Genomic DNA, 19,075 nt, shown 5'->3' with positions numbered 1-19,075 from the left:
CATGATAACATTTTCCTTTCAATTTCCTTTAGATTTACCTTCAACTATATAGTGCAAGGTCCTGCCTGATTGCATACAAATTTAAAAAGTGTTTAGGTTTGACCTCATAGTATATGGTTTTGGTAAATCCAAAGGAAAAATGTACAGAAAAAAATTCTCTAAATGTATGGCCAGCCTAAGGAGATGTAGGATTAGTTGCACACCATAAGCCCATTCGTACTGTCTGCACCCTGTCCCTTGGCATGATGCCTTTATTAGCAAAGGCTATGAAGTATTAACATAAATAACACGGAAGGTGTATTGTTTTAATGAGTTTTTATTAAAGTTTTTAAACGCACAGCAAGACAGGGTGGTACAAAACACAGACACACAGTATACAATTATGGATGGTCCTTGATCGTGAATGGATCTGCTCTCTGGCTTTCAAATATCATTTAGTTAAAGCGTAACTCCACTTTTATTGAGATAAAAACATTCCCCTCTGGGTGATCTATGTACATTGCATTATTATTATTATTCTACAGGATTTATATAGCGCCAACAGTTTACGTAGCGCTTTACAACTTGAGGGTAGACAGTACAAATACAATACACTTTAATACAGTAGGAATCAGAGGGCCCTGCTTCTTAGAGCTTACAATCTACGAGGGAAGGTCAAGAGGTAACAACTGTGGGCGATGTGCTGATTGAGAAGATAAATGTACAGTTGTTAGGTGGGGGCCAGATAGGCTTCTCTGAAGAGATGAGTTTTCAGGGATCGTCTGAAAGTGGATAAAGTAAGAGAAAATCGGACAGATTGGGGTAGAGCATTCCAGAGGATGGGAGAAGCTCTGGAGAAGTCCTGAAGGCGAGCATGGGATGAGGTGACAAGGGAGTTTGAGAGCATGAGGTCTTGGGAGCAGCGAAGAGAACGATTAGGTTGGTATTTTGAGACTAGGTTAGAGATGTATCTGGGGGCCAGGTTGTGGATGGCTTTGTAAGTTATAGTTAGTATCTTGAATTTAATTCGGTGACTGAGTGGCAGCCAATGGAGGGATTGTCAGAGGGGTATAGCAGACTATGAGCGGTTTGTGAGGTGGATGAGCCTGGCAGCAGCGTTCATGATGGACTGAAGTGGGGATAGCCTATTTAGAGGTAAGCCAATGAGGAGGGAGTTGCAGTAGGCGAGGCGGGAGATGACCAGGAATTGGATTAGAAGCTTTGTGGTGACATTGGTTAGGAAGGGACGTATCTTGGAGATGTTGCGGAGGTTGAGGTGGCACATTTTGGATAGCGATAGGATGTGGGGCGGAAAGGTTAGTTCAGAGTTCAGGATTACACCTAGAACCTTGGCGTGGGGGGACAAGTTGATAGTTGAGCCGTTGATATTGACAATCGGGGAAGCGCCACCTGAAGGAGGAAATATCATGAGATCGGTTTTGGATAGGTTGAGTTTGAGGAAGTGATGTGACATCCAGGCTGATATGTCTGCTAGTAAGTTGGTAATGCGTGAGGAGACAGATGGAGAGAGCTGGGGGGTGGAGAGATAGATTTGGGTGTCATCAGCGTAGAGATGATATTTAAAGCCATGGGAGGCAATCGACTGACCCAGGGAGGTGGTGTAGATTGAGAAAAGAAGAGGTCCAAGAACAGAACCTTGGGGGACCCCAACGGAGAAAGGAAGAGGAGAGGAGGAAGTAGAGTTGTAAGTGACACTGAAGGAGCGGTGGGATAGGTAGGATGAGAACCAGCGAAGAGTACAGTCACGGAGACCAAAGGAGTGGAGTTTATTATAACAACCTTGGTGGTTTCATAATTATCAGTCAGCTGTGGCAGCTGCAGGACACTAATGAGGAAATGCTGGGCCTGCATCCCTTTAGATGTGTTCCTTTTGGGAGTATCTCACCAAAAATGACATTTTTGTTTCAGGGGATGCCTGAAATCTGCCTTTTATTTTAGGCAGACTTCTGGAAAAATTGGTGAGCCAATCACACAAGTAGGAAATTATGTTTCTGGGGGTTGGTCAGTACATTGTATGTGTACAGAACAACTCCAGGTAGCCATATTGCAATGCATTTTCAGAAAATGACAGCGGCTGCAGATTGAAAAGGAAAGGTCATTTTTTAATAACATTCAATTGCAATATGACTTGTGTCGCAATTGTCTACGCTATATTATTTTTTTCTTTGATATTTTTTTACCCACGAAAGTGGAGTTACCCTTTAATATTCAATGGTTCCTGGGGAAGTCAAAAAGGAAGCAGAAGAAAGATCTCCTAGACTGTATCTCATCAATAATTGGTGGTAGACAAAAGTAAAAAGTCAGAGAAAAAGAATACAAAAGAGTTGAGAGTTATTGAGGGTTCTAGGAAGAAGGGTAAGGATTGGGGTTGTTGATATCAATGACTACTTTGTCAAAGTTAAAACAATGAGCTGTCAAAATCAGATGGGACATAGTGGTTGATCCAGGGTATCCAAATTTGTTTGAACCTAGAGATGGAATCTTTGAGGGATATGGCCATTTTCTTATTAAGGGAAACAATTCATTTTCTGTTTCAGTTAACCAATGATTTGGGTTGATGACCACCATGCTTTTGCTAGAACCTGTTTGACTTCTCTGAAGAGAAATGTCAGTGAATGAAATGGGTTATTTACTGTTTACAGAGTTCAGGTTTCAGATTTACAGTGGGTATAGAAAAGAATCACCCGCTTTAAAATAATCACATTTTTGTTTCTTTGCAACCTGAAATAAAGACAGACACAGTTTTTGTTTTATCCAGCTGTATTTACTCAGTGCAACTCATAACATCCAAGTGAAAGATAACACAAACATGTCGGAAAAATATATATATAAAAAAAATATCTAATTGATTAATTTTAATTACCATATTTATTGGCGTATAACACGCACTTTTTTCCCCTTAAAATCAGGGGAAAATCGCGGGTGCGTGTTATACGCAGATCCCCTGCGATCTTGAGCTGCCAGATCTAAAAAAAAAATCACGCCGCCGGCGCCGAAATACACAGAGCCGGTCCTCGGCTCTTCTCGGACACTTTCGGCTTCACTCGAGCGCCGCCCGAACCTAGCCGAGTGTACTCGGCTAGGTTCGGATAGCTCCGCTCACAGTCACGCCCATCCCGGGCGGGACTACGAGTGGAGCCGAAAATGAACGAGAGCCGCCGAGAAGAGCCGAGGGCCGGCTCTGTGTATTTCGGCGCCGGTGGCGCCATTTTCAAATCGCGATCGGCGATTTTGAAGCCCAGTATGGCAGGGGATCGAAGGCTGCACTGGGGCAAGGCTGCACTGAGAAGGCTGCAATGATGGGCATTTAAATGTAAGTTTTTTTTCCTTAAAATTCCCTCCTAAACTTGGGGTGCGTGTTATATGCCGATAAATACAGTAGTTTAGCATAAAAAGGGCTTTCCTGGAGCATTTTAGTCCCTGGTAGTGCAACTGAAGCAAACAATCAACTATGGGTGGCAGGGCACTGACACCAATATCTCTGGGATAAAGTTGTGGACAGGCACAAGTCTGGACATGGATACAAAAAAAATGTAAAAGGCTTTATCAATGCTTAGAAGCACAGTGAAGTCTATTATTAGGAAGTGGAAGGTATTTGGTACAACACAGACCCTTCCTAGATCAGGACGTTGCTCCAAACTGGATGAATGAGCCAGGAGGAAACCGGTCAGAGAGCCTACCAAGAGGCCTACAGCAACTCTGAAACAGCTGCAGAAATTGATGACAAAGAGTGGTCATTGTGTGCATGTGACAAGATCACAAATTCTCCACAAATGTGGCTTGTATGGGAGGGCTGCAAGAAAAAATCCACTCCTCAAGAAAGGCCACATGCAGTCATGACTGAGCTTTACCAAAATGCACTTTGAAAATTCGGAGTCCACATGGAAAAGGGTGTTCTGGTCAGATAAGTCTAAAATTGAATTATTTGGCCTAAACACCAAACGATGTGTGTGGCAGATATTCAATCCAGCTCACCATCCAAATAACACCATTCCTACAGTAAAGCATGGAGGTGGTAATATCCTGTTATTAGGGTGTTTCTCTGCAGCAGGGACTGGAGCACTTGTCAGGATAGAAGAAAAATGGATGGGGCAAAATACTGTCAAATTCTTGAGGAAAATCTGTTGCCCTCTGCCAGAAAGTTGTCAATGGGAAGAAGGTTTACCTTCCAACATGACAATGACCCAAAGCACACAGCAAAAATGAGCACACATTGGTTGAAGGACTTTTATTTGATCGCTGTACTGGTGTCATTAGTGACACTAATCAGTGTTAGGATAATTAGTATTAGGCCCAGATAGGTCTAGGGACCCCCCCTAATAAAGGTTTAACCCCCTTGATCACCCCCTGTCACCAGTGATCACTGTATAAGTGTCACAGGTGACTCTGGTTAGCTAGATTTTTTTTTTTTTTTTTTTTATAGCATCAGGGCAACCGCCGTATATTACCCAATAAAGGTTTAACCCCCTAATCACCCGGTGGGTGAGATCAGTTAGGTTTTAGAGTCAGATAGGGTCTGCGTCGCCCCAGGCAGCGTCAGATTAGTGCCAGTAGCGCTAACACCCACGCATGCACCATACACCTCCCTTAGTAGTATAGTGTCTGAACAGATCAATATCTGATCTAATCAGATCTATACTAGCGTCCCCAGCAGTTTAGGGTTCCCCAAAAAGGCAGTGTTAGCAGGATCAGTCCAGATACCTGCTAGCACCTGTGTTTAGCCCCTCCGCCCAGCCCACCCAAGTGCAGTATTAATCGATCACTGTCACTTACAAAAACACAACGCACATAACTGCAGCGTTCGCAGAGTCAGGCCTGATCCCTGCGAACGCTAACAGTTTTTTTGGTAGCGTTTGAATCAGTCGCTGACAGTCAGGTGCTTTTTTTATTGTGAGTCTCACTACTGTACCAGTAAATTTAGAGACCAAAATGTAAAATCGAAGGTACAGTAGTGAAGAGGCCTACACGTTTCTGGGCATGACAGATAGTGAAGAGGAAGTCACTCATCTGTCAGATTCAGGCTCAGAATACAAACCTGTAGACAGCAGTGGCTCCATGACAGAGCTGACGATGGAGTTGTGGTCCCTGCCAAGGTCAGGCATACCAGACCCCTTCTGCTGTCGTTGAGGTGCAAGAACCGCAGGGCTCTCGTATGGAGCAGAGAGCCAGTACTAGCGCTGCTCATCCTTCTAGTGAACTAGCAAGCACTAGCGGCCTAGTAAATCCTGGTCATACATCCAGCACTGCAGTATTACGTGGCGAGCCCCATAAGTGCAGTTCCCACTGCCACCAAGAAGAAGACAAAGACAGGCCCATCGAGCCCATAGTGCCCTTCCTGCTGCATTCGCCAATCCTAATTGGGAGCCCACCACTTCTGCGGCACCCGTACTTCCCCCCATTCATTGGCCAACCTGGAATTCAGGTGGAAACAGTTGATTTTACGTCACTTGATTTTTATTTGCTGTTTTTTTACCGAAGATCTCTATAGATCTATTGTGGACCAAAGCAATTTATATGCTGGTCAATTCATCGCCGCTAATCCCCAGCTGACCCTTGCCAGAGAATGGAAACCAATTACGGTTTCCGAATTTAAGACCTTCCTGGGCCTATCCCTCCTCATGGGCGTAACTAAAAGGAGTGAGTTGAAGCCTCTCTCTGCTCTATATGGTACCCTGCTTCCCACAGACTCCCCAAAAATGGATAGGCTCTGGGAAATGTGGAAAGCAGTTGTCCCGGCCCTGGAGAGGGAGGACTGGGTGGATTGTTTAGAACAAGGTCCCAAGTTGGTCATCTCTGCAGGGGACAAGCTCATACAAACTAAATTTTTTCACAGGGTGCATTTTACCCCGGTGCGCATGTCCAGAATATATACTGATAGAGACCCACACTGCCCCCGGTGTCGGACGCACCTGGGCACCTATCTACATATGTTCTGGGACTGCCCCGTTCTATCAACCTTCTGGTCAGGGATATTTGAACAATTAAATGTCTGCCTTGAGCTCTGTTTACATGACACCTGAACTAGCTTTGCTGGGTATTCATGAAGATGAACAAAGATCTCATCATAGTAAACTGCTGATCTCATATCTTCTTTTCTATGCCAAAAAAGAAATCTTATGTAAGTGGACCTCCTCTGCCCCCCCCCCCTGCTTTATCCTCCTGGGAAAACAGAATCAATGCTCCTCTACCTCTTTATAAGTTAACGTACATCAGTTGTGGCTGCCCCTGGAAATTTGATCAAGTATGGTGGCCATGGACAGCTTTTTAATTAACTGGATGTAGCTGACTATGGTCCTTCCTCTCCCCTCCTCCCACTTTCCTACCCTTCCCCTTCTTCGCCCCCCCCTATACCCCCCAAAAATGGCCAAAATCATTTGATCAATCAATTTGATCATGGCCAAAAAGGCAGAGAAGCGATAATGCTGGAATGGAAAAAGAGGTTAGGTGGATCGCAGTCTCTTTCCGTGTGGAGACTAAGCCTCTAACCCAATAGCAGCAAGTAGGTGAAGCCAAATTTAATCGACGATCCTACAAGGCTGAGCAGAGGGTACCCCACAGGGACCAAGTGGCCTGGGCAGATAAAAGTGCCTATCAACCACCCAGCTGGGCAACAGGGACACCCCGAAGGGCTAAAGTCGACATGACACTTGATCATGGCCAAAAAGGCAGAGAAGCGATAATGCTGGAATGGAAAAAGAGGTGGGTAAGGCGGATCGCAGTCTCTTTCCATGTGGGGACTAAGCCTCTAACCCAATAGCAGCAAGTGTGACAGCTCTGAAAGTAAAAAAAATTGGCCTGGCCAGGAAAGGGGTGAAAGTGTCCGGTATTAAAGTGGGTAAAGCAACAATAAGCTCTCCCATTAGGATCTGTGTTCAACATTTACAAACTGGAGTTGAAAGGTACTTTAGCTTGCTGAAAGTTCTGCAAATGCGTTGTAAAATCTTGCTGTGCACAGTGCTCTTATACAAGCTGAAGCCCATGTGAAAAAGGCCTAAATGACATGTATTGTTATGTAAGCGTATAAAGGATGCAACAAGCACCGCACCTAAAACTGGACAGGTGTGAACGGGGCCTAGAGAATGAATTAGGGAGGAGCAAATGAATGACAGGATCTCCACCATCTTGCCACTATGCTTTGTGAATGAATAGTAGTACAAGGTCTCTGAATGGCAAAGGGGGCAAAGGAATGGTGCAACTTCACTCAAGCAGTGCCTGTTGTAAAGCCATAGCAGCAGTCTGCAGGAAATACGTTTTATTTTCATTACTCTCACAAGTGGGCTGACAATCCCCTGCATGGAGTAACAGGTACTCTTTATAGAGGCATCCGGGTCTAGTAGAATGCAATGCCTCCTCTGCTTCCTACAGCCAGTAGGTATAAGGTAGACAAAGCACATGGCTGCTGGGGTCATGATTTTACAACTTGGAACCCAGAAATACTCTGAGGACTTCCAGGTTCATTCAGCCGAACGACTCTCGATTCCCTGCAGCCATGCTAGGCTCACAGAAGAGCAACTAGGGAGGATTGGGAGGGGGCTCTGCAGTGTTCTCCCTATAGGATCCTTGCTGAGTGACCATCAAAAGCATCTGATTAGAGTGCCGTGTAAAGGCCCCTAGGGACCTGGTGCCCATCCTCTGGCCCAGGAGCCTCTGACCATCTCCTGTACCATGTCGGCAGGCCCTGACCATCTCCTGTACCATGTCGGCAGGCCCTGACCATCTCCTGTACCATGTCGGCAGGCCCTGACCATCTCCTGTACCATGTCGGCAGTCCCTGACCATCTCCTGTACCATGTCGGCAGTCCCTGACCATCTCCTGTACCATGTCGGCAGTCCCTGACCATCTCCTGTACCATGTCGGCAGTCCCTGACCATCTCCTGTACCATGTCGGCAGTCCCTGACCATCTCCTGTACCATGTCGGCAGTCCCTGACCATCTCCTGTACCATGTCGGCAGTCCCTGACCATCTCCTGTACCATGTCGGCAGTCCCTGACCATCTCCTGTACCATGTCGGCAGTCCCTGACCATCTCCTGTACCATGTCGGCAGTCCCTGACCATCTCCTGTACCATGTCGGCAGTCCCTGACCATCTCCTGTACCATGTCCGCAGTCCCTGACCATCTCCTGTACCATGTCCGCAGTCCCTGACCATCTCCTGTACCATGTCCGCAGTCCCTGACCATCTCCTGTACCATGTCCGCAGTCCCTGACTATCGACTGTACCATGTCCGCAGTCCCTGACTATCGACTGTACCATGTCCGCAGTCCCTGACCATCGACTGTACCATGTCCGCAGTCCCTGACCATCGACTGTACCATGTCCGCAGTCCCTGACCATCGACCGACCATCGTCTGTACCATGTCGGCAGTCCATGACCATCGACTGTACCATGTCGGCAGTCCCTGATCACCTACTGTATCATGTCTGCAGTCTCTGACCATCTCCTGTACCATGTCTGCAGTCTCTGACCATCTACTGTACCATGTCTGCAGTCCAGAGGCGTAACTAGAACCTTCAGGGCCCCGGTGCAAGAAACAATGATGGGCCCCCCCCCCCCCTTCCATCCGAGCTCCAGGCTTCAAATTTTGGGAGGGCATCCATGGACATCCTCCCAAAACCGTGCTTCCCGCATGCCCCCTGGGACGTGCATCCAGCGCAATCACAGTGGCCCTTTTACCATGTGATGTCAGCTGATCACATGTAAACAGACTTGCCGGTTATCCGCAGCCCTTTCCTCCCGTGCTATGTCTGTGTGAGGAAAGGACTGCCATTAACTGTCAAGAATGTCAGTAAATTGTTTACACTGATAATCAGTGCCCCAATCATCAGTGCCATCTATCAGTGCCCATCAATGCCACCTATCAGTGCCCATCAATGCCGCCTACAAGTGTTACCTATCAGTGCTCATTAATGCTGCCTATTAGTGCCCATCAAATCTGCCTATCAGCACCACCTATCAGTGCTCATTATTGCAGTGTCCATCCATGCCACCTATCGGTACTCTTCAATACTGCCCATCAGTGCCCATCAATACTGCCTAGTTCTGCCTATCAGTGTTCCTCAGTGCCCATCCGTGCTCATCAATGCCCATCAGTGCCCCCTTTCAGTGCCTCCTATCAGTGCCCCCTTTCAGTGCCTCCTATCAGTGCCTCCTATCAGTGCTCATCAGTAAATCCCATTGGTGCCTCCCATCGGTGCCCCCTATCAATGCTCATCAGTAAATCCTATCAGTGCCTCCCATCGGTGCCCCCTAGTGCCTTCTCAGTGCCCCCTATCGGTGCCCCCTATCATTGCCCGCCAGTGCCTCCCATCGGTGCCCCCTATCAGTGCCTCCCATCGGTGCCCCCTATCATTGCCCGCCAGTGCCTCCCATCGGTGTCCCCTATCAGTGCCTCCCATCGGTGTCCCCTATCAGTGCCTCCCATCGGTGTCCCCTATCAGTGCCTCCCATCGGTGTCCCCTATCAGTGCCTCCCATCGGTGTCCCCTATCAGTGCCTCCCATCGGTGTCCCCTATCAGTGCCTCCCATCGGTGTCCCCTATCAGTGCCTCCCATCGGTGTCCCCTATCAGTGCCTCCCATCGGTGTCCCCTATCAGTGCCTCCCATCGGTGTCCCCTATCAGTGCCTCCCATCGGTGTCCCCTATCAGTGCCTCCCATCGGTGTCCCCTATCAGTGCCTCCCATCGGTGCCCCCTATCATTGCCCGCCAGTGCCTCCCATCGGTGCCCCCTATCAGTGCCTCCCATCGGTGTCCCCTATCAGTGCCTCCCATCGGTGTCCCCTATCAGTGCCTCCCATCGGTGTCCCCTATCAGTGCCTCCCATCGGTGTCCCCTATCAGTGCCTCCCATCGGTGTCCCCTATCAGTGCCTCCCATCGGTGTCCCCTATCAGTGCCTCCCATCGGTGTCCCCTATCAGTGCCTCCCATCGGTGTCCCCTATCAGTGCCTCCCATCGGTGTCCCCTATCAGTGCCTCCCATCGGTGTCCCCTATCAGTGCCTCCCATCGGTGTCCCCTATCAGTGCCTCCCATCGGTGTCCCCTATCAGTGCCTCCCATCGGTGTCCCCTATCAGTGCCTCCCATCGGTGTCCCCTATCAGTGCCTCCCATCGGTGTCCCCTATCAGTGCCTCCCATCGGTGTCCCCTATCAGTGCCTCCCATCGGTGTCCCCTATCAGTGCCTCCCATCGGTGTCCCCTATCAGTGCCTCCCATCGGTGTCCCCTATCAGTGCCTCCCATCGGTGCCCCCTATCATTGCCCGCCAGTGCCTCCCATCGGTGCCCCCTATCAGTGCCTCCCATCGGTGCCCCCTATCAGTGCCTCCCATCGGTGCCCCCTATCAGTGCCTCCCATCGGTGTCCCCTATCAGTGCCTCCCATCGGTGTCCCCTATCAGTGCCTCCCATCGGTGTCCCCTATCAGTGCCTCCCATCGGTGCCCCCTATCATTGCCCGCCAGTGCCTCCCATCGGTGTCCCCTATCAGTGCCTCCCATCGGTGTCCCCTATCAGTGCCTCCCATCGGTGTCCCCTATCAGTGCCTCCCATCGGTGTCCCCTATCAGTGCCTCCCATCGGTGTCCCCTATCAGTGCCTCCCATCGGTGCCCCCTATCATTGCCCGCCAGTGCCTCCCATCGGTGTCCCCTATCAGTGCCTCCCATCGGTGTCCCCTATCAGTGCCTCCCATCGGTGTCCCCTATCAGTGCCTCCCATCGGTGTCCCCTATCAGTGCCTCCCATCGGTGTCCCCTATCAGTGCCTCCCATCGGTGTCCCCTATCAGTGCCTCCCATCGGTGTCCCCTATCAGTGCCTCCCATCGGTGTCCCCTATCAGTGCCTCCCATCGGTGCCCCCTATCATTGCCCGCCAGTGCCTCCCATCGGTGCCCCCTATCAGTGCCTCCCATCGGTGTCCCCTATCAGTGCCTCCCATCGGTGTCCCCTATCAGTGCCTCCCATCGGTGTCCCCTATCAGTGCCTCCCATCGGTGTCCCCTATCAGTGCCCCCTAGTGCCTTCTCAGTGCCCCCTATCATTGCCCGCCAGTGCCTCCCATCGGTGTCCCCTATCAGTGCCTCCCATCGGTGCCCCCTATCAGTGCCTCCCATCGGTGCCCCCTATCAGTGCCTCCCATCGGTGCCCCCTAGTGCCTTCTCAGTGCCCCCTATCATTGCCCGCCAGTGCCTCCCATCGGTGCCCCCCATCAGTGCCTCCCATCGGTGCCCCCCATCAGTGCCTCCCATCGGTGCCCCCAATCAGTGCCTCCCATCGGTGCCCCCCATCAGTGCCTCCCATCGGTGCCCCCATCAGTGCCTCCCATCGGTGCCCCCTATCAGTGCCTCCCATCGGTGCCCCCTATCAGTGCCTCCCATCGGTGCCCCCTATCAGTGCCTCCCATCGGTGTCCCCTATCAGTGCCTCCCATCGGTGCCCCTTATCAGTGCCTCCCATCGGTGCCCCCTGGTGCCCCCTAGTGCCTTCTCAGTGCCCCCTATCATTGCCCGCCAGTGCCTCCCATCGGTGTCCCCTATCAGTGCCTCCCATCGGTGTCCCCTATCAGTGCCTCCCATCGGTGTCCCCTATCAGTGCCTCCCATCGGTGTCCCCTATCAGTGCCTCCCATCGGTGCCCCCCATCAGTGCCTCCCATCGGTGCCCCCCATCAGTGCCTCCCATCGGTGCCCCCTATCAGTGCCTCCCATCGGTGCCCCCTATCAGTGCCTCCCATCGGTGCCCCCTATCAGTGCCTCCCATCGGTGTCCCCTATCAGTGCCTCCCATCGGTGTCCCCTATCAGTGCCTCCCATCGGTGTCCCCTATCAGTGCCCCCTAGTGCCTTCTCAGTGCCCCCTATCATTGCCCGCCAGTGCCTCCCATCGGTGTCCCCTATCAGTGCCTCCCATCGGTGTCCCCTATCAGTGCCTCCCATCGGTGTCCCCTATCAGTGCCTCCCATCGGTGTCCCCTATCAGTGCCTCCCATCGGTGTCCCCTATCAGTGCCTCCCATCGGTGTCCCCTATCAGTGCCTCCCATCGGTGTCCCCTATCAGTGCCTCCCATCGGTGTCCCCTATCAGTGCCTCCCATCGGTGTCCCCTATCAGTGCCTCCCATCGGTGTCCCCTATCAGTGCCTCCCATCGGTGTCCCCTATCAGTGCCTCCCATCGGTGCCCCCTATCAGTGCCTCCCATCGGTGCCCCCTATCAGTGCCTCCCATCGGTGCCCCCTATCAGTGCCTCCCATCGGTGTCCCCTATCAGTGCCTCCCATCGGTGTCCCCTATCAGTGCCTCCCATCGGTGTCCCCTATCAGTGCCTCCCATCGGTGTCCCCTATCAGTGCCCCCTAGTGCCTTCTCAGTGCCCCCTATCATTGCCCGCCAGTGCCTCCCATCGGTGTCCCCTATCAGTGCCTCCCATCGGTGTCCCCTATCAGTGCCTCCCATCGGTGTCCCCTATCAGTGCCTCCCATCGGTGTCCCCTATCAGTGCCTCCCATCGGTGTCCCCTATCAGTGCCTCCCATCGGTGTCCCCTATCAGTGCCTCCCATCGGTGTCCCCCATCAGTGCCTCCCATCGGTGTCCCCCATCAGTGCCTCCCATCGGTGTCCCCCATCAGTGCCTCCCATCGGTGTCCCCCATCAGTGCCTCCCATCGGTGTCCCCCATCAGTGCCTCCCATCGGTGTCCCCCATCAGTGCCTCCCATCAGTGCCTCCCATCGGTGTCCCCCATCAGTGCCTCCCATCGGTGTCCCCCATCAGTGCCTCCCATCGGTGTCCCCCATCAGTGCCTCCCATCGGTGTCCCCCATCAGTGCCTCCCATCGGTGTCCCCCATCAGTGCCTCCCATCGGTGTCCCCCATCAGTGCCTCCCATCGGTGTCCCCTATCAGTGCCTCCCATCGGTGCCCCCTATCATTGCCCGCCAGTGCCTCCCATCGGTGTCCCCTATCAGTGCCTCCCATCGGTGTCCCCTATCAGTGCCTCCCATCGGTGTCCCCTATCAGTGCCTCCCATCGGTGTCCCCTATCAGTGCCTCCCATCGGTGTCCCCTATCAGTGCCTCCCATCGGTGTCCCCTATCAGTGCCTCCCATCGGTGTCCCCTATCAGTGCCTCCCATCGGTGTCCCCTATCAGTGCCTCCCATCGGTGCCTCCCATCGGTGCCTCCCATCGGTGCCTCCCATCGGTGCCCCCTATCAGTGCCTCCCATCGGTGTCCCCTATCAGTGCCTCCCATCGGTGTCCCCTATCAGTGCCTCCCATCGGTGTCCCCTATCAGTGCCTCCCATCGGTGTCCCCTATCAGTGCCTCCCATCGGTGTCCCCTATCAGTGCCTCCCATCGGTGTCCCCTATCAGTGCCTCCCATCGGTGTCCCCTATCAGTGCCTCCCATCGGTGTCCCCTATCAGTGCCTCCCATCGGTGTCCCCTATCAGTGCCTCCCATCGGTGTCCCCTATCAGTGCCCCCTAGTGCCTTCTCAGTGCCCCCTATCATTGCCCGCCAGTGCCTCCCATCGGTGTCCCCTATCAGTGCCTCCCATCGGTGCCCCCTATCAGTGCCTCCCATCGGTGCCCCCTATCAGTGCCTCCCATCGGTGCCCCCTAGTGCCTTCTCAGTGCCCCCTATCATTGCCCGCCAGTGCCTCCCATCGGTGCCCCCTATCAGTGCCTCCCATCGGTGCCCCCCATCAGTGCCTCCCATCGGTGCCCCCCATCAGTGCCTCCCATCGGTGTACCCCATCAGTGCCTCCCATCGGTGTCCCCCATCAGTGCCCCCTAGTGCCTTCTCAGTGCCCCCTATCATTGCCCGCCAGTGCCTCCCATCGGTGTCCCCTATCAGTGCCTCCCATCGGTGCCCCCTATCAGTGCCTCCCATCGGTGCCCCCTATCAGTGCCTCCCATCGGTGCCCCCTATCAGTGCCTCCCATCGGTGCCCCCTAGTGCCTTCTCAGTGCCCCCTATCATTGCCCGCCAGTGCCTCCCATCGGTGCCCCCTATCAGTGCCTCCCATCGGTGCCCCCCATCAGTGCCTCCCATCGGTGCCCCCCATCAGTGCCTCCCATCGGTGCCCCCATCAGTGCCTCCCATCGGTGCCCCCATCAGTGCCTCCCATCGGTGCCCCCATCAGTGCCTCCCATCGGTGCCCCCTATCAGTGCCTCCCATCGGTGCCCCCTATCAGTGCCTCCCATCGGTGCCCCCTATCAGTGCCTCCCATCGGTGCCCCCTATCAGTGCCTCCCATCGGTGCCCCCCATCAGTGCCTCCCATCGGTGCCCCCCATCAGTGCCTCCCATCAGTGCCTCCCATCGGTGCCCCCCATCAGTGCCTCCCATCGGTGCCCCCTATCAGTGCCTCCCATCGGTGCCCCCTATCAGTGCCTCCCATCGGTGCCCCCCATCAGTGCCTCCCATCGGTGCCCCCCATCAGTGCCTCCCATCGGTGCCCCCCATCAGTGCCTCCCATCGGTGCCCCCCATCAGTGCCTCCCATCGGTGCCCCCCATCAGTGCCTCCCATCGGTGCCCCCCATCAGTGCCTCCCATCGGTGCCCCCCATCAGTGCCTCCCATCGGTGCCCCCCATCAGTGCCTCCCATCGGTGCCCCCTATCAGTGCCTCCCATCGGTGCCCCCTATCAGTGCCTCCCATCGGTGCCCCCTATCAGTGCCTCCCATCGGTGTCCCCTATCAGTGCCTCCCATCGGTGTCCCCTATCAGTGCCTCCCATCGGTGTCCCCTATCAGTGCCTCCCCTTCAGTGTTCATCAGTAAATCTTATCAGTGCCCCCTATCAGAGTCCTCTATCAGAGTCCTCTGTCTTCTCAGGACAGCACGGCTCTGAGCGTAGAGCGTGTCTCTCCAGTGGCATCACTAGGGTTGGTGTCACCCGGTGAGGAAAAAAATTGGTGTCACCCCCGTCCACCAACTATAGCTCCCCCTCAGTACAGACCCCCCCTCCACTAACTGCAGACCCCCATCTATCAGTATAGCCCCCCTCTATCAGCATAGACTCCCATCTATCAGTGTAGACCCCCTTAGTGCAGACCCCCATCTATCAGTATAGACCGCCCTCAGTGCAGACCCTCATCTATCAGTATAGACCCCCCTCTATCACTATAGACCCCAGTGTAGACCTCCCCTCCATCATTGCAGACCCCCCTCCATCAATGCAGACCTCCCCTCCATCAGTGCAGACCCCACCTCCATCAGTTCACATCCCCCCTCAGTACAGACCCCCCCTCCATCAGTTCACCCCCCCCTCAGTACAGACCTCCCCTCCCTCATTGCAGACCCCCCTCCATCAGTTCACACCCCCCCATTATTACAGACCCCCCCCACAATGAAGACCACCCCCCCCCTCAGTGCAGACCCCCCACCTCATCAATGCAGACCCCCCCACCTCATCAATGTAGACCCCCCTCAGTGCAGACCCCCACCTCATCAATGCAGACCCCCACCTCATCAATGCAGAACCCCCTCAGTGCACACCCCCACCTCATCAATGTAGACCCCCCTCAGTGCAGATCCACACCTCATCAATGCAGACCCCCACCTCATCAGTGCAGACCCCCACCTCATCAATGCAGACCCCCCTCAGTGCAAACCCCCACCTCATCAATGCAGACCCCCCTCAGTGCAAACCCCCACCTCATCAATGCAGACCCCCCTCAGTGCAAACCCCCACCCCATAGTGTTCCCCCCAGCACGTCTATTTGAATACAAACTTTACAGACCTCAGAACAGCGCTCTCCCTCGGACTCCTCCTCCTCCCCCTCCGTAACCAGAGAGGAGGGGGAGGCGGCTTCGGTCCGCTCCACGCCTGTGTGTCTCTCATCTAACAGCAGAGAGACACCGGCATTGTTTGTTTTATTTCCCTCTCCGTGTGCCCTCTCTCTCGCACAGCATGACAGGACACACAGCTGATCTCCCCTCTCTGTGTGCTCCGCGGGAAATGTGAGCTCCTTAACTTCACACTTGACTGCCCGCGGAGCACAGAGAGGGGAGGTGGGAGATCAGCTGTGTGTCCTGTCATGCCGTGTGAGAGAGGACACACGGAGAGGGAAATAAAACAAACAATGCCGGTGTCTCTCTGCTGTTAGATGAGAGACACGCTCAGCCTCAGAGTGCTGTGAAGAGCAACCCCGCTGGGCCCCCCCCCCACAGTGGCGGAATGCCGGGCCCCATCGCAACTGCGACTGTTGCGACCCCGGTAATTCCGCCACTGCTGCAGTCTCTGATCACCTACTGTATCATGTCGGCAGTCTCTGACCATCTACTCCAATACATTTAAATTATCAGACAGTCTTCTTTCGTATGATGAATGTTATGTGTAGTCCTTTGTATCTATCAGGGGCCCCAGATGAGGCCCTCTATACCTACTATTAGTTGTTGTAGGACATCAATGCTCTTATCTGGTACAAAACTTCTTTATTACCTCATAATTGTTGCAAGCTCCAAGGCCCAGAGTGTTGTTCTTCACTTGAACTTTGATGTGCTCCGTGGATCCTTGTTCCTAAGCCCCGAGACCCTTGAATAGAACATCGGCATTGGTTTAAACAGATCATCACATGATAAGACAATGGCTGCACCCCAAAAGGAATCCTGTGATTGGAAACAGCCGGAGTGACACCAGCCGAATGTAAAATCATCAGTTCTAGAGTATTCCCGAATAATACAGCCGGCCTGGCCAGAGATGTTACCACCTGTGTCTACAATTCCCCTATGGGGGGGGGGGGTCACCCCTCCCTTCTCTTCCCGGAACATATCTGCACAGTGTACCCCCCCCACCCCTCATGGTGCAATTCAAAGTACATTCTTTTGTGGCACAGATGTAACTTCTAATCCTTCTCCTCTAAACTGAAAGGCATAGTCCGCCTTTTGCAAAATTTTAGTAAATGCACCAACACTGATGGACGTAAACATTTTTTTATTCTTTCATTATTGCACTAAGGCTTGCAGAGCATTGCAACCACTTCCAATGTGTCCCGGGTGCAATGCTCTGGCTCTTTCATTGTTTTCCTCCAGCCTCAGGTATGTGCAGAGGTAGGGACTTGGTGCTGCTGAACTACAGGGCGCAGAAGGAGGAGGTGATGCAGAGGCAGGGGGGGGACCAGGGCAGGAGGGGACCGAGGGGGACCAGGGGCAGGAGGGGACCGAGGGGGACCAGGGGCAGGAGGGGACCGAGGGGGACCAGGGGCAGGAGGGGACCGAGGGGGTCCTCCACAAATCCCATCTGCCGTGATGACTTTCTTTATAGTTTTGCACGCAGCGAAGAAAGGTTCTAAATGCAGCCTGGGTCCTTTTTCTTCAGGAGCATCCCAATCACATCATTATTCTGACAGACACCCATCAAACAGGAACTGAGAAGAAATCTCCCACATGGGGGTCACCAACATTAATAAAACCTTTTGCTGCGCTATTTAAAACAAATAGGCTGGACTAGAGACAGATCTCAACACTATAAAAAGGATATTGGGGGGGGGGGTTGGGAGCGATGTTGACGCTTGATATCTGGCCTCCTCTGACATATTGCGCTCACCTTGCCCTTGGACCAACCCATCTTCTCCAGCATCTTCTGCCCGAACTTGGAGTCATCCTTGGTCCAGGCGCTGTTCCTGGGGTCCACCGACCACTTCTGCTTCCTGCAGGCTGGAGAGAGAACTAAGACTATCAGACACTATGTGTGTATGAGAAATAAATAAAATAAATATATACACACACACACACACACACACACACACACACACACACACACAAACCTTGGTTTGAGAGCGTTTTGCACGAACATTTTTTTTAAATAAAATGTGACTTGATATACAAGTAGCTTCAAGTGAGGTGCCTCTAAGTGCAGCAATATGGTTACATTTAACCCTTTCATGACTAAGCCTATTTTTGAAATTTGGTGTTTACAAGTTAAAATCCATATTTTTTGCTAGAAAATTACTTAGAACCCCCAAACATTATATATATTTTTTTAGCAGAGAATCTAGAGAATAAAATGGAGATTGTTGCAATATTTTATATCACACGGTATTTGTGCAGCGGTGTTTTAAACGCAAATTTTTGGAAAAGGGACACTTCCATGAATTTTAAAAAATCCAAACAATAAATTTACCCCAATTTTTTTGTATAATTTACGTCCTTTTTTTTCTTTTGGTGGCATTTGATCACCTCTGCGGTTTTTATTTTTTTCCGCTATAAACAAAAAAAAGAGTGAACATTTATAAAAACAAAAAAAAAAAAAAAAGCAATAAGCGTATATTTATTGGTTTGCGCAAAAGTTATCGCGTCAGCATAAGTGTTTAACCCCTTCCCTGCCAGTGACATTTACACAGTAATCAGTGCATTTTTATAGCATTGATCGCTGTATAAATGTCAATGGCCCCAAAAATGTGTCAAAAGTGTCCGATCTGTCCGCTATAATGTCCCAGATCACCATTACTAAAAAAAAAAAAAAAAAAATTTATATAATAAAAAAAGATAGAGAGAGAGTGACCCTGAACTCGCATGCGCGATTTCAACTTTAACGGCAGTGGAGTCTTTTCTTATATCCTTGCTGGTTTTTTTTATATACCATTCGTGCGATTTTATGCAGTGTATGTCTGCTATTTTAAATAAATGGAATTCGGCTTTCTACACTATGGGAGTTCCTTTTTGATACGGCTCACCCCCGCTGAAGTTCTTGCTGCTTGAGTCATCCTGTGACCACGCTCCCCTGAGTGTCCCCCGCTGCCACTGATGAGCTATCTGGGAAGGAGGAAGGAGATCTGAGGGCCACCAGCTGTTACCCTGTCGGGACATCCGCGGTGATCTACTGAGCCTGTATTGACCCCCCCTGAGTAAGGGCGTTCGAAGGCTTTCTGGTAAGCCTCCAACTTTTTCACCTGGTGACAGGCAGCACTATCAAGTGGAGTATCGTATTTGTATTATGCACTTTCCATTTAATTATCTTTGGACATTTTTCAATTTTTTCACTCTACTTGAACATTTTCACTATACTATAGTTTGGCATTTATGAGCACTTCATTGTATTGATTGCTAGCAATATATTGGTGGATTTTCATTACTGTTTACACTATTTATCAACACTTTAT

The 19,075-nt window shown here is 51.9% G+C and overlaps 1 long non-coding RNA gene across 3 annotated transcripts in view; it reads right to left on the bottom strand.

Moving 5' to 3' along the window:
• Positions 1-314: 314 nt before the first annotated feature.
• Positions 315-19,075, bottom strand: part of LOC141138970 (uncharacterized) — a 24,725-nt gene continuing 5,964 nt past the window's right edge. For 2 of the 3 annotated variants that reach the window (XR_012243695.1, XR_012243696.1), the window contains 3 exons: positions 17,521-17,630; positions 16,417-16,509; positions 316-2,721 (listed from right to left, as the gene is read on the bottom strand). This is a non-coding gene — a long non-coding RNA (uncharacterized lncRNA). Of the gene's footprint in view, positions 2,722-16,416; positions 16,510-17,520; positions 17,631-18,096; positions 18,177-19,075 lie in introns of all 3 variants that reach the window. The other variant, XR_012243697.1, reaches the window with a different exon arrangement.

The sequence above is a fragment of the Aquarana catesbeiana genome, linkage group LG04 (assembly GCF_042186555.1).
Source record: "Aquarana catesbeiana isolate 2022-GZ linkage group LG04, ASM4218655v1, whole genome shotgun sequence".
NCBI classification, from domain to species: Eukaryota; Metazoa; Chordata; class Amphibia; order Anura; family Ranidae; genus Aquarana; species Aquarana catesbeiana.
This window is presented reverse-complemented; position numbering and strand designations above follow the sequence as displayed.